The 13,610-nt window shown below is 35.7% G+C and overlaps 1 protein-coding gene across 1 annotated transcript in view; it reads right to left on the bottom strand.

Annotated features, from left to right (window-relative positions):
* LOC100646633 (F-box only protein 43) overlaps positions 1 to 13,610 on the bottom strand; it is a 55,055-nt gene that overhangs the window by 18,059 nt on the left and 23,386 nt on the right. The window lies entirely within an intron of this gene.

The raw sequence follows: 13,610 nt of genomic DNA, 5'->3' as shown, positions 1-13,610 counted from the left end.
CGCGCTTAGTAACCAAACAAGCTGTATCATTCAGTCTGCGTAGTTCTCACACACAATTGCCTCCTACCTTTTCTCTATAGTGATCAATTAACTATTTCCACGTATTCAGCATTTAACACCAGTTAAGTATTTTTCATACTTTTAAATTTTGTGAATTTTCCAACATTATCAATATTCTCTTACATACACATATATGACAAGGGTAAAGATAAAGAACTAATCGCAAAATTAACTAAATAAGTACCTTTTCCAGAATTAAAGGATACGCATTAAAAAGTTAAAGCTTGATCATGATGATTCATTAAGATAGTATTCATTTTTATGTTGCCTTAGCTATTACGACTATCGTGTAGAACGAAAACTTTATAACATTTTTTAAAATTAACACATTCTGTTAGAAATTTTGACAGAATTAGACAAGAGTCAATCATTACAAATTTTCTTCAAACAGGTAATGAGATGTTAAATCTGACAAATTGGATATTTTAAATGTAGCAATTGAAGAAAAAGTTTCGAAACTAATCGAACGAACAAGTGGCGTTTTTCAACGAGACAACAAAAGACCAAACAAAATCTCACTATCGTTTATCTATTTTGTTCTTCGTTAAGCAAGAAATTATATATGTTATAGGTCTACGACACCATACTCGAAGAAACAGCGCTGAACAGGATAAAACAGTTATCCAATATATCGCAGAAGATCAGTAAGAGGTATACGTTACATAATAAGATTATAATTTTATGAAAATAGATTGCCCTTTCTAATTGTTTTTAAACTTCACTTTCTACACAACCCAATACGAATTTTCATTTTCACATATTTTACGTATTTATCGATATTTTTGTATTAGAATATAAATATCTGCATGAAATTCGAACTTTTTCCTTTTATTAGAACTTTTAAGCGATAGTTGAAACGTGATTGCTCGAAGAGAAATATGAAGCGGGTCATTGGAACAAATAAAGATTGACGCGCAGTCGGTAATGCGATCTACTTCGGTTCTTCGTCGAATGCACGATTTCTATCAGGCAAAGGAAGAATTTTTTCGGGCCAATCGAAGCCGTCTCCGACCAGAAGGACGGATATCTCCGGTTCCGGGACAAAAAGGTCCAAGGTACACCACTACCGTGAACAGGTATACACCCGTCGATGACTTTGTATGTGCAGGTAGAAATGTACGTGCGAGAGTTCAAAAGAGACCCAAATGTTCGCTCTTTGAGGATGAAGAATAAAAAGATTTTTAAGAACTGCCCATGCCGCGCCGTGACGAGACGCGTCGCACCGGTTAAGACGCTTACGAAAATATGTGCATATTTTATATGGAAAAGCTCATTTTTTTGACGGCATCTCGTATCCTTATTATCATTTATTCTATTCGACGGAAAAAGGCTAGTTGTATGAAATACTCGTGTTAAACAAACAGGAAACGAATTACGGTACTAAACAGATGATCGAATTGGAGAGAAAATTTTGTGACATTTCTTAATCTTGTGAAACAAGCGTCCATCGTCTCAATTATCATTAGTGCAATATTATGATTTAAAGATATTCGTGTGTTAGTCAATCTTTTAACGTGTTAATATGTATACACAATTTCAATTAGCAGTTTGCTTTGTAATGAATTTCTATCTACCTTTTAGCATTATACTTGTTTTGCCTATTAATTTTTTAAATTACATATACATAAATACATTTCCCGCATACACACGAGCTATATAGTACTATATATACTAGTTTTCGTCGCAAAAATTTTATGAACGTAATAAAAATCGTAATGGTAAAATTTTCCACCTTTCAATCTTTAATTTTCATATTTGTTCCTACAAAGAAAATAATAGAGAGAAAAGGGAAAATTTAGTTGGACAATATGCAAAGTCTAGGCAGTAACGAAGCAAAATTCAAGCTCGGTCGTATGCATATGGTACGTGTTCGTAAGCACGATGAGAGACTAAAGTTGGAAGAATATCGCTGGGTGAAGGGTTCTCCAGAGAGATTCGCGCCAAAAGTTGGCGGCTTGTATTTCCAGACGCGAGTTTGCGTGCGAGTTAAGAGGGTTTTGCGCACGCAAACACGCAGGAACGGCGTGTATATGCATGGGCCCGGGATCGTTTGGTCGAAGTGGGCCAGATGCCCTCCGGCAACGCACGTCAGATGTATCATTATCTCGGCCTCACTGTTGCTATGCAATTAGAGTCCGTTAATCGGGATCCCCACCATATGACGCCAACGCGCCTTTCGTGACGCCAGTCAGAGGGTGGGGAGAAAGAGAAGCCTCAAGGATGAACAGAGATAGGAGAACGGAAAAGGAAACACGTTTGAAGAAAGAGGACAGAGAAACGTCTACGGAGAAAGAAAAAGAGACCAAGGCAGACGTAGAAAGGGATAGCAACCGCGATGAGACCAGAGACGAAGACGGCAACAACAACAATAACAACGCAGCACGTGGACGTGAGAGCGCGAAAGTTCTGCCTTCGACTTTGCTCTTTCCTCCTCTTTCCTCCTCTTTCCTCCTCTTTCCACCTCTTTCCTCCTCTCCTTTTTCCTCGAAGCTTGCGCAGTTTTCTTTTTTCGGGGGCGTTCCTTATTTTGTCCCCATGGACTCTGTGCCCTCTGGATGATTGTAACGAAGAAGAAATTTTTCGCACACAGAAACAATTGTTCCGCGGGCGATTTCAACCTTAATGGCCATTTCTTTCTGTTACTCTGTTTTCGTTTCCAAACCAATTTCCTAGAGGTCCGCCGCAAAATGATTTATACACACATGTGTATATATATGATGGCTTATATGTATATGACGACTTTTCGTAATAGGATCAATTAGTCAAATGTCTCGTGTCGCTTTCATTTACAAACTCAATTTTCGATACAAGTTACGCTTATAATTTTGGTTAAAGTAAATAACCGTACAAAGTAAATGATTTTTCTCCTTCCAAATAAAAGCATTTGTCATTAAACTTTGTCACGTTCCTTTTTCGTACGTGTGCTGTGCCTCTTCCTACCTTCGCTATAGAAAGAGGCTAAGGCAGACTGCCAATGAGACATTTCTTTACCATTCATTAAGATCTGCTTGGCCTTGAAGAGATTTCAAGGAAGACGCGTGCGCAAACGCGCGGGAAAACCATGATACGATACCGGCTCCTTCATTCAGGCTACGAGACCTTAAACATTTCTATCTCTTCTCAAATAAATTTTGCTGTTTAGCATAAACCACGTATAAATATTTATATCATTATAAAAAAAACATTTCACATGTGCGTGAAATGCCTTACTCCAATATGTAATACGTAATATCATTGGGTAGTTATATAAAAAGGAAATTTGCCATTTCAAACATTTTCAATTTTAATGTCTAGTACAGCTTTGAAAACATCTAAAAATGTGTACTTGTGACAGATTATAATATTTGAAAAGTTTCTAATAAAAGGCTGGTATACGTACGTATGTATATCGTATGTAGAACGTATCGTGCGTTACTACTGTTTAGCTACTAATTACAATTTTTTTGTATTTAGTTGCAATTACAGCTTTGAAAAATTATATAAGAGGATGCGAAAACTGTTCTATCTTCGGAAACATTAATCTGAAAACTTTCACATCGATAGAAGCAAAAAATATGATCTTTGTGAGGCGTCTTCTAAGATAGTTTCGAATACAGAAATTCAAAGTGATTGGATGTGGCTTTCAAAATTATCGATAAAATAACGCGTATTTATATGTGCATCGTCATCATTTTCCTAGAATTCCAACCAATCCTGCTAGAACCAAAGCTTTTACTAACACATCGTGGCAGTCAGTTACACACGCGCGCGAGCGCGCGCGCACACACTCTCTCTCAATGTTACATTACATATATGTCACATATAGGTTTGACATATATGTGTAATATATTAAAGAGAACTACAAGCCAAGTCGATATGTTATTTATTTAATGACGACGATATATTATTTAAATGATCACTTTTCAAATATTTTACTTACATAATGTTCACTGAATCCCATTAAAAACCCGAAATTACAATACAGAAGCAAGTATAAACGGGATTATTGTAAATGTTTAGTATCTCGGAAGAGAAACGTGCTGAAAATAATTATCGAATAAGGAATGGAAAGGTCGAGCGAAGCGAGCTAGCCAGCAGAGAGTGAAGAATGCGCCGAATGTACGCAGTTAGCAATCGATCGAGCGATCGGCAAGATTCAGGATGCAGGATGATATCTTGTCGGATGACGTGACCTGCTCAAGGCCACCATCCGTCCTGCGCAAAACAGAGACCGTTCGTGGTAGAAAGGTGTCTCTGACAGTGTCAAAATCATTGCTAGCCAGGGCCACGCGTCTATTACACATACATTATTCAACGCAATCACGAAAAAGTCTCGTTGCGAATTCAGCACGATGCACCGTAACCGCGTAGCAACAGGGGCCCGGCAACAGGACCTGTCTCAGTCTCTCTCTCTTTCAGTCGGCGTCCGTATCGTTCTAACTTTTGGTAATATCAATCTTGTCCTCTCCTTTTATTTCTCACTGTCTCTCTTATTCCTGAGCGAGCACGTTCGTCGCTTTCTCGTTGCTCGTTAACAACGCGGCCGCGGCAGGGAGAACTCGGTGCCACCGACGCGACGCGACGCCAGCGACGCGGTTCTTTTCTGTACCTCTTTTTCGGCAACCCAGAGAGACCGCCGAACCAAAGGGCAGTGCGCTGCCTAACGGAATGTTTTGCTATGGTCAACGAACTCTCGATAAAGAAGAATGCAGCTCTGCGATTCGGAGCAATTTCCAATAATGTGTTCCATGGCTGTTGTTGTAGCAACAGCGAATATTAGCGTAACAACAGTGAACGGATCACGTGCGAAAAGCGTTATTGAAAAATTTTGTTGCGTTATTGAAAGTACGCTGAATGCATCGACAATCGACAGCAATAATTTTACGTAAATTGCGGATTTTTATGCATTTACTATACGCATTCTATGGTAAAATGGACAAAAGATAAAAGATCTAGAAACTATTGCTTGTAATATTTAATTTAAAATTGTTACGATATTTAATGAAACGGATCCAGGTCCTACTCTTTGTGTAAATCATGTGTTACAATAATGTAGCATTAACGCTAACAGTAAATTAATCTTCATCGTGAAATGACGTGTACTGGGTTGAAAACTAAGTGACTAACTAATGACAAAATGCGCGATCACTTAGTTGCCGATCCAATAGAAGTGATTTCGCAGTGAAAACATCTATTCTGACGAATCGAATTTCTTCGGTCATGTTACGTTTCATAACGTTGTCCTCGATAAGAATGTTACGTCCGATACGATACATGACTGATAGTAGCATTTAGTGTTTAGTATTAGAACTATATTCAAATATATATTTGGTTTACGATTGCGACTTGAAATCTACTTGTAGCAGGATTTTTCATTTTTTCCACGAAAAGATAGAACATCCTGGAACTATCAACAGAATCGTTTTTTCCATTTTTCCATTAGCTCTGCAAGCACGATGTTTAATAGCGTGATAGCGTGTCTTCTCTATAATAATATTATATATAAATAATAATATTATTATATATATATAAACAATATTATATATATATATATATATATATATATATATATATATATATATATTATCATTTAATAAACATGTATTGTAAATATATGTAAAATTTTGCTACCTTAAATGTAGGTTCTATCAAATTTTATCATATAATTCTATTTTACAGTAAAGACAAAGATTAACAAATTTTACACCTTACTGTAAAATTCATTATATGTAAATGTGTGTAGAACGAGATGTACCTGAGCTGTTAGATACTACGTATGAACGGAGATTATAGGCGTACGTTCATTCGCACCGTACCGTGTCTAATATAAACCAAACAACTTTCTTCTATCGAAACAAACTTGGTTAATTATCAGTTTGTTCCTCTAGTATAGAAATGATTGGACTCTGCTATAAAGTTTGCTTTTAACGCGGCTACGTCGCATAATCATCATCGAAAGTGTTTATTTTGAAAGGGAACGAGTGGAATGGAAATGTCGCATCGAGCAAAAGGCATAAAAGTGCGGACCGGAATCTTGTTGAACATAAAAGAGAGTGGCGAAACCCCGACACGAAAACAGCCTATCGGTAATGATCTTTTCGCGCATTCCGCGGAATATTTAACAAATATTAGCACATTTCGCCCGAAAAAATCACCTTTTATATATGTGTATATGAATCTTTTATATATGTGTGTATAAATCTTGCTCGACTTAAGATTTAGATCAAAATTGAAATTTCAATTTAAAATTGCATCTTTGAAAAATTGAAATAATCATAGAAATAGAAATACGTAGTTGATGTTAACATAAAGCGAAGGTACTGATACGTGGCAAAAGGTTGTCGAATAAGGTTGAAAATATTACTGTCAAACTGGATTCATCGATACTATTGGCCGTAAGAGAGTCTGTTTGGAAAAATTCGCATAGAATTAAACTTACGAATATGTATATATACATCCATCTTTGAACGTTTTCACGAGTCTATAATTGGACACGTATGTAAGTAGATAAGAATATAAATACAAACATTAGAAACTCGAATCGTGTTGTATATTTGAGGTGTTACATTTTTTTCTTAGAAACGTTTGCAAACATAACGTTTATGTTTCACACGTCTAACGTTTGGCACGTCCGTTAGAAATCTCTCTCTTCCGGTCACTTAATATTCAATGGCAATTAGCAAAATTTCAAGCCTACGCGGTCTTGCCTCTTCAACTTTAACGTTCGTATTAGCAATGTTCGCCCAGCAAACATCAGATTGCAAGTAAGTTAAGTAAATTAAAATTTGTCTATTTAATTAAACGAAACTGTATATTTAATAAATTTAATAAATGGAATAAATAGCGGTTAAATTTTGCAGTCAAGTCTCAATAAGTTTGAATAACTTGTTAAAAGAATTAATTATCTTCCCTATTGAAGATCAACGGTTTAAGCATTGGGTATAATAAATTAAATATCGTTGAGATTTGATTTAAATGATTTTTACATAGAACGAGTAATACTTTCTTATTTCGATTTTAATAGGCAATTTTCAATATTTTATGGTTTGTGTTAACGATTGATTATTATCTAACTTTTGTCCGCAATATGTATATTTCTGTCAGATTTTCAAAAATGTATGAAAAACCACGGTGATCATTGCCACGAGTAATTATATGTTATTAGATTTGAAAATATTTATACCTTTTACTCTTGTTTAATTAACATTATCGTTTAGTTAACATACTGAAAAATATCTACACCGTTCGCATATAATTAAAGTACGTAATAAACATAAAAATGAAATGCATTGAACAACGGACGTGTTTGGGAACAAAGCAGTAAAAATTTCGTGGCGATTGTTCGCAAAACAATTGACTAGTTCTTGGTACGCGACGGGTCTCTCACCTTTCGTCTGTCCGAACGAAGAAATACGAATAGAACATGGCATTAATACGAGAATACGTGCTCTTCGGTATGAAACAACCGGTAAATCCATACCTAACATAGGCAAAGTTTTACGACGGTAAATTGCTAATCCATAAACCTCGAACGGCACTCACAGAAAGTCTGACAAGGACAGGTAAAAGGGCCGCGTAGAAGAAGAATTTACAACGTTCGTGCCGCGTCCTACCTTACTGCCACAATAGGCTTTATCTAAATTAACGTGACACTGCCAGGGTTTGGATAAAATGAAATATGTAACTAACAAGTTCCTTCGAAGCGTTCCTTCCAATTACTCCAGCGTCTTTTATCCTTAACTCTCCATCGGTTTATTGCTATTAATTTATGGTTTATCGTGTACGCTGTAACCAATCGTTCTAAATCTTGAATCATGAAAAATTGAATCTTACGTTTGAGCTTAAATGCCATTTTATTTACTAGATACAATTCATTTACTGAATACAAAGAAAAACGAAAAAAAAGAAAAAAAAAAGAAAAAAGATACAAATAATGAAAATGTAGCGGGAAAAGTGACATTATTAATACCTATTTATTTACGTACCATCGTAAAAATCTACCTGCCTAAGTACTTTATGGCCGGCTCCTTTCTTGAAAGTACGTGAAAATTTAGCATCACCTTCATTATATATATATATATATATATATATATATATATATATATAAATGCTAAATGTTGCCATAGTAGTAGCCTTGCAACTGACATTGTGCAGTAACCTCTAGATTTCCATAAAAAGTAGATATTGTATTTAACGACACAGTTGTTTTGCTAGTAAAATCAGATTAATAATATACGCACTTGCTTTAGTTTAATTTCCTTAATATACTGTACTATATATACGTATCTTGATTTCACTGATTTCGTATAGCAAACTATTACGGATAAAGATAGGATATCCCGGTTTAGCCGGATTTAACGACACCTTGTGTTCTGCGCTATTGTGCACAAGTTTCGTCCTTTGTTCCACGAGTAAATCTCCAAAGTCTAGACCTTGACGCAAACTATGGCTTTTCGAACCTGACACCAAAGGAACACCCACCTTAACTTTATCTCTACCTCATTATCGGATCGTCGTTAGCCGTGAACTCTGCCCTCGTACCTGTTAGCAGATCGGGCCACCTTCGCTTTCATTACCTACAACGAAGTGAAAGATCCGGTCTGTTTCCTAAGATAACGCTAATCGTGCTATTTTCTATAAGCACAAAATAGTTTTTAGTCTCTTCGAGTTCTTCGAAATGTTGGAAACTATGCGTTTTGCTTGAAATTTGTAACAATGCGCTACAGAGATCATTTTGATCTCCCATATCAGATATAAATTATCTTGACATGCATATAGTACGATATTGTATTATATTATATTAGATTATATTAACAGTTTAATCTCTGCACTGCATCAATCAATAAATGAATTGTTCAAATCCGGTTTTTTATTCCATATGAATTTATACTGTTAATCGAATCGTGCTAAAGTGTGCACTTTATTTATATGAATTTCGATCAGCAACTGTTGTTCCATTCTATACACATGTACCGCATGCATCTTGCTTAAACGAGTTAATAAATCTTGTTGTGCATACAGCGTGCATTATCTTGTTAGTCTAGCGTAATCAATCGGATGAGAATGGAGGGGAGAGATACGTTGACCGAGTTACCTACGTGCACCAAGGCCTAGACGTTACATTGAGAAAACAGGCAATGAATGAACGAACCAACAAACCGGATGTCGATGGTGGTGCGCGCAGGTAAAAGTTGCCGAGCACTGAACGCGATTAAACTCAGCCGGTTTTATCTACCACTAGGCACCAGCTCTAAGTAGATATGCGGTACAAGTATCGGTATCGGTACTGTATCTACCCGATACCTCTCAATTGCAACTATTAACTAGAGTTGTTGTTTTCTTTAATGAAGTTGCAAAGGTACCTGCGAAGGTAATTCCGCACTACCATCTGGTACTCGAGGACGGGACCGGTTTCAAACATTTTGTTTTACTTATTTTACTTTACGTTTTACTTATTTTTCCGTCACGACAGAATCATATCATTGTAACGTCATTGTGATATCGATCTTTGTTGTGCGCGTATAATATATACAGGGTGGTACGTAATTCATAGCACGAAAGGAATCAGAGAGACTCTATGGCTTGAAATAAGACCAAAATTAAGAATAAGAAAATCCCGGCGGGGAGCTTTGTCTTCGAGAAAATTAAGCTTGACAATTTTGGAAATTCCCAGTTAGACAAGAATAGGTAATTAATTGATAGGAGGTTGTTGCACGTGTGAAAATAAGTGAAAACAAGTGAAAATAAGTGAAAATAAGTATGTAGGATAAAATTTACACGTATATTACACGTGTAGGGTTAATTTTTTGCTAACATATTCAAATTCTCCTTCATACTTTCTCCGAAGCAACGTCTTGAACGACAAAATTGTATTTTTTCATCTTTGTACTTGATTGATTTGAATACGAAATACAAAAAGTCTTCGAAATAAAGAAGTTTTTCCTTCTGAATTACACCGTTAAAGAGTGACACGACGAAGAAATCTGTTATAAATATATTCTGCAATTTTTATCTTCATCCGGAACGATGATTTTTATCGAAACTAGATCAATGGTTACTGAGAATTTTACGCAAGGCTCCGGTTCGCTTCAATCTTTTCAAGGAAGTTATATTAGAAATCGTATACCTACGTGCGCGAAAAATAAAATATAACTACATGAAGCTTATAAAACAAGGGAACGATAGATTACTTGTACAAAATATACTGCACGAAGCATTCTGTACATCGCGACACGACTCAATTGCAACGTCCATTTGAGAATTTCTAACACGCATCGAGCTAAGCCTCGACCTTGAACGTCTTCATACCGCGCAAGGACGTTCATTGATCGATAAAACCAGACGAGTCTCTGTATCTCGTTCTATTACCGGCCTCCTGTTTACATACGTACGATTGCTTTTACGGTTAGTACACTGCTAGCACAGTTTTAACACAATTTCGATTTAACATAATTTCCCTTTTTAATTTCGCTTTTCCCTTTTACAGCACTACGTATGCACAGGGTTGTCCTGTAGAAATTATATACCGCTAGCGTGATTACCATAGCGTGAGTTTTAAGCTCTTGGTTTGGTTTGCTGGAAATCGATATGGGAAACACGGTTGCCACACAATTGCCACACAATTGCCACACAATTGACCTTGATCTTGACAATCAATATTCTATCACATTATTCTCATCGCGAAGACGCGACTGCAATCTCTTGGAAGACGGTGTTAAAGTTCCACTGCTGGTTCTTGTGTTGACATTATTTACAGTATATTCGTATTCCGTGGCCAAAAAGAAGAGATTACTTGTTAATCTAAGAGGGAGATTACTTCTCAGTTGTACTAGGAAATAACCGGTTCTAAATAGAACGAAGTCAACTAACTTCGCAATTTCAAAATATTACCAAATTATTTTCTATTACTTTCTATTAATTTACAAAGAAATCCTGCTGGCAGCCGGTTAAATGACATCGAAGCGGCCACGATATATGGTATTATTATAGATTCTGATATTATAGATATTGAATAGAATCACATTTGTTTATGCGGTGATCGATGCAACTCGTTATTCCGCATAGGAAACTATTAAAAATAGAGCAACAGTGGTTTCTTTTGTTGTATCTTTGATGAAACCGGATTCTAATTACATTCACTTTGATGTATTTTAATCCGTCTCGCATCTCATTAGTAGGCAGCCGAGTACTCTTGTAAGGACAAGAGGAAACAATTCGTGAAATACAAGCATGAACTCGTACACGGCTATTATAATCGAAATGGTGTCCCGTCGCTTTATAATTATCCAGTAGCGAAGCGCGCCGTAATACTTTTATAGGATCTTGATTCGTGAAGCGAATAACTTTAAGCGAATAACTACTTTAAACGGGCAGTTCAATATATCGCAGTTCATTCACGTTCGTTAATCGCATCAAACATACGTAAGATATTACGGTTAATTTTGCACTACAAATGTATAAATGGTAAATCAACAAAGAAACAAGAGAAAGACGAAACTATGTACATATTACGCGACCAGAATTTAAGATCAAATTAAATGTTCCTTCTTACAGGCGGCAAAACGTCTACAGATTCTTTCAAAGAGCAAACAGAAAAACATTTCAAGTTTCGAATAATCAAGTTCGACAAAAGAGACGAACACTCTAACAAAATATTAATTACATTACTATCGATAAAACTGGGATTGTTTACAAAGAGAATGTCAAGAAGCCATTTTATAAAATATGATTATAAAATTGTAACATTAGTATAGAACCAAGTGGAATTAAATCAAATTAACAGGGTGAACTCTTAAAACTAACAATTCTAAATTGCCTTTCATTTCGATAGACAAATTTAAAATTTCGTGACAACTCGCGCAATACTGTTCTACGATTAACGTATTTATATTTTGATTCGTGTTATTTTTCATACTTAAACATTTAAGCATATTTACGTTCAGAATTTGTTGAACAGAATTTTTAAGTTATGAATAATAATGGCAAACTTTAGCGTAATCCCTCCTAACAAGATTACATCATTTAATTCTCTGTCTTATTGTTATTGTTAAGTCCAATAATGTGTAATTAACGAATGACGTAATGCATGAACACATTATACATTTTAATTATTTCTCTGAAAATTGACCAACAGTATATTCAAATGTGAAATCTGATTCATCGATGTAATGGTTCCCAAATATTTTTGCTTGAATCAATCACGGTATAAATCTCCTTTACCCAACCTGTATGATACATAGAAACTACACACACACGCACGCACGCACGCACGCTCACAAAATACATTGCATACATATGTAGATAGTTTGAGGAACTCAAGGACAAATTACTTTCCCAAAATGTTTCATAAATGAATTTGATTTTAAAAATTTAATAAATTTGATCAAAAAATGATGCCATAACTTATTTTAACTCTTGCAGATTTATTAATTACTTAAACGCAATTTTATCGTGTAATAATAAAATAATAATACAAAATCGTTACTCATCAACGCCTGATCTTTACTTGTGACTTTGTAATTAAATTAAATCAAAAGTAAGCAAGTATCCATGTACTTTTGATCGGTGGTATACATGTATCTGTATATTAAAAACTACACGAATTAAATGGAAGGCATAAATAATATGATATAGAAGCATAAAAAATGTAAACGCGGTTCTATTTTCCGCTTCTCCGCGTTTTAAGTTCTTGAGAGAAACAGATTTAAATAGATATAGCATGAGATCGTGCTATTGAATTAATCAAAAACTGTAACGGAAAACGAGGCAACAACACCGTTGCAACGGTGCATCCACTACACATCGGTTTACCGAAGCGGAGAAGTCAAGGACGTTCAAAGCACATTCTATCCTACACACGGAGTTGTTTGCCGCGTGTTGTCTAGGTCGTGCAAGACCGAAGGCGTAGAGGAGGAGTTTGGAATCCGAGAGACGCGAATAGCTGACCGGAGCTCGTGAGAAATCGGTTTATAGACTCACGGATATCCGCTGGAACGTTAATCGCTCTTACGGAGAAGATATACTCTTTCCGATAAAACCGGTCGTATAATAGCATCACTTTCCGTCCAGCAAGCTTTAAATATTCAATTATATAGGTATTTTCCTATTCCTAGATCATAAAAAGGCATTTTCTTGCACATATTCAAGAAACATACGAAATTTGTTAAGTTCAAGGCACTCGTATCACTTGAAAAAGTTCAAGAAAATTTCCTGGTGTAAATGACACAAAAAAGTTGCGCTCAAGGATAACGACCGGAATCCAAGTGAAACGTGTTTTGTACGTATCGCTATAGATATATGTACATGTTAACGCGTAAAATCATTTTACAATATTGCGATGTAAATGATATTTTCGGTTAAAGGGTCAAAGTGTTTTTTAGCAGCGTGTCAATAAAATAAACGTTGAAGGAAAAGCTAAAAAACATTTTTCGGTCGAATTTAAATTTCTTCGCGATGCAAGTTCGCATAATGAACTTTCACTTCTGGAATCGTGCCTTTTTATAGAACCTTTCGTCAGCATAGAAATACGCATCAGTACTAGGCGCTTAATTTTTCAAAACGAACGTCAACGT

This window comes from Bombus terrestris, chromosome 13 (assembly GCF_910591885.1).
Source record: "Bombus terrestris chromosome 13, iyBomTerr1.2, whole genome shotgun sequence".
Lineage (NCBI taxonomy): Eukaryota > Metazoa > Arthropoda > Insecta > Hymenoptera > Apidae > Bombus > Bombus terrestris.
The sequence above is the reverse complement of the archived record's forward strand: the minus strand, read 5'-3'. Positions and strand labels throughout refer to the sequence as shown.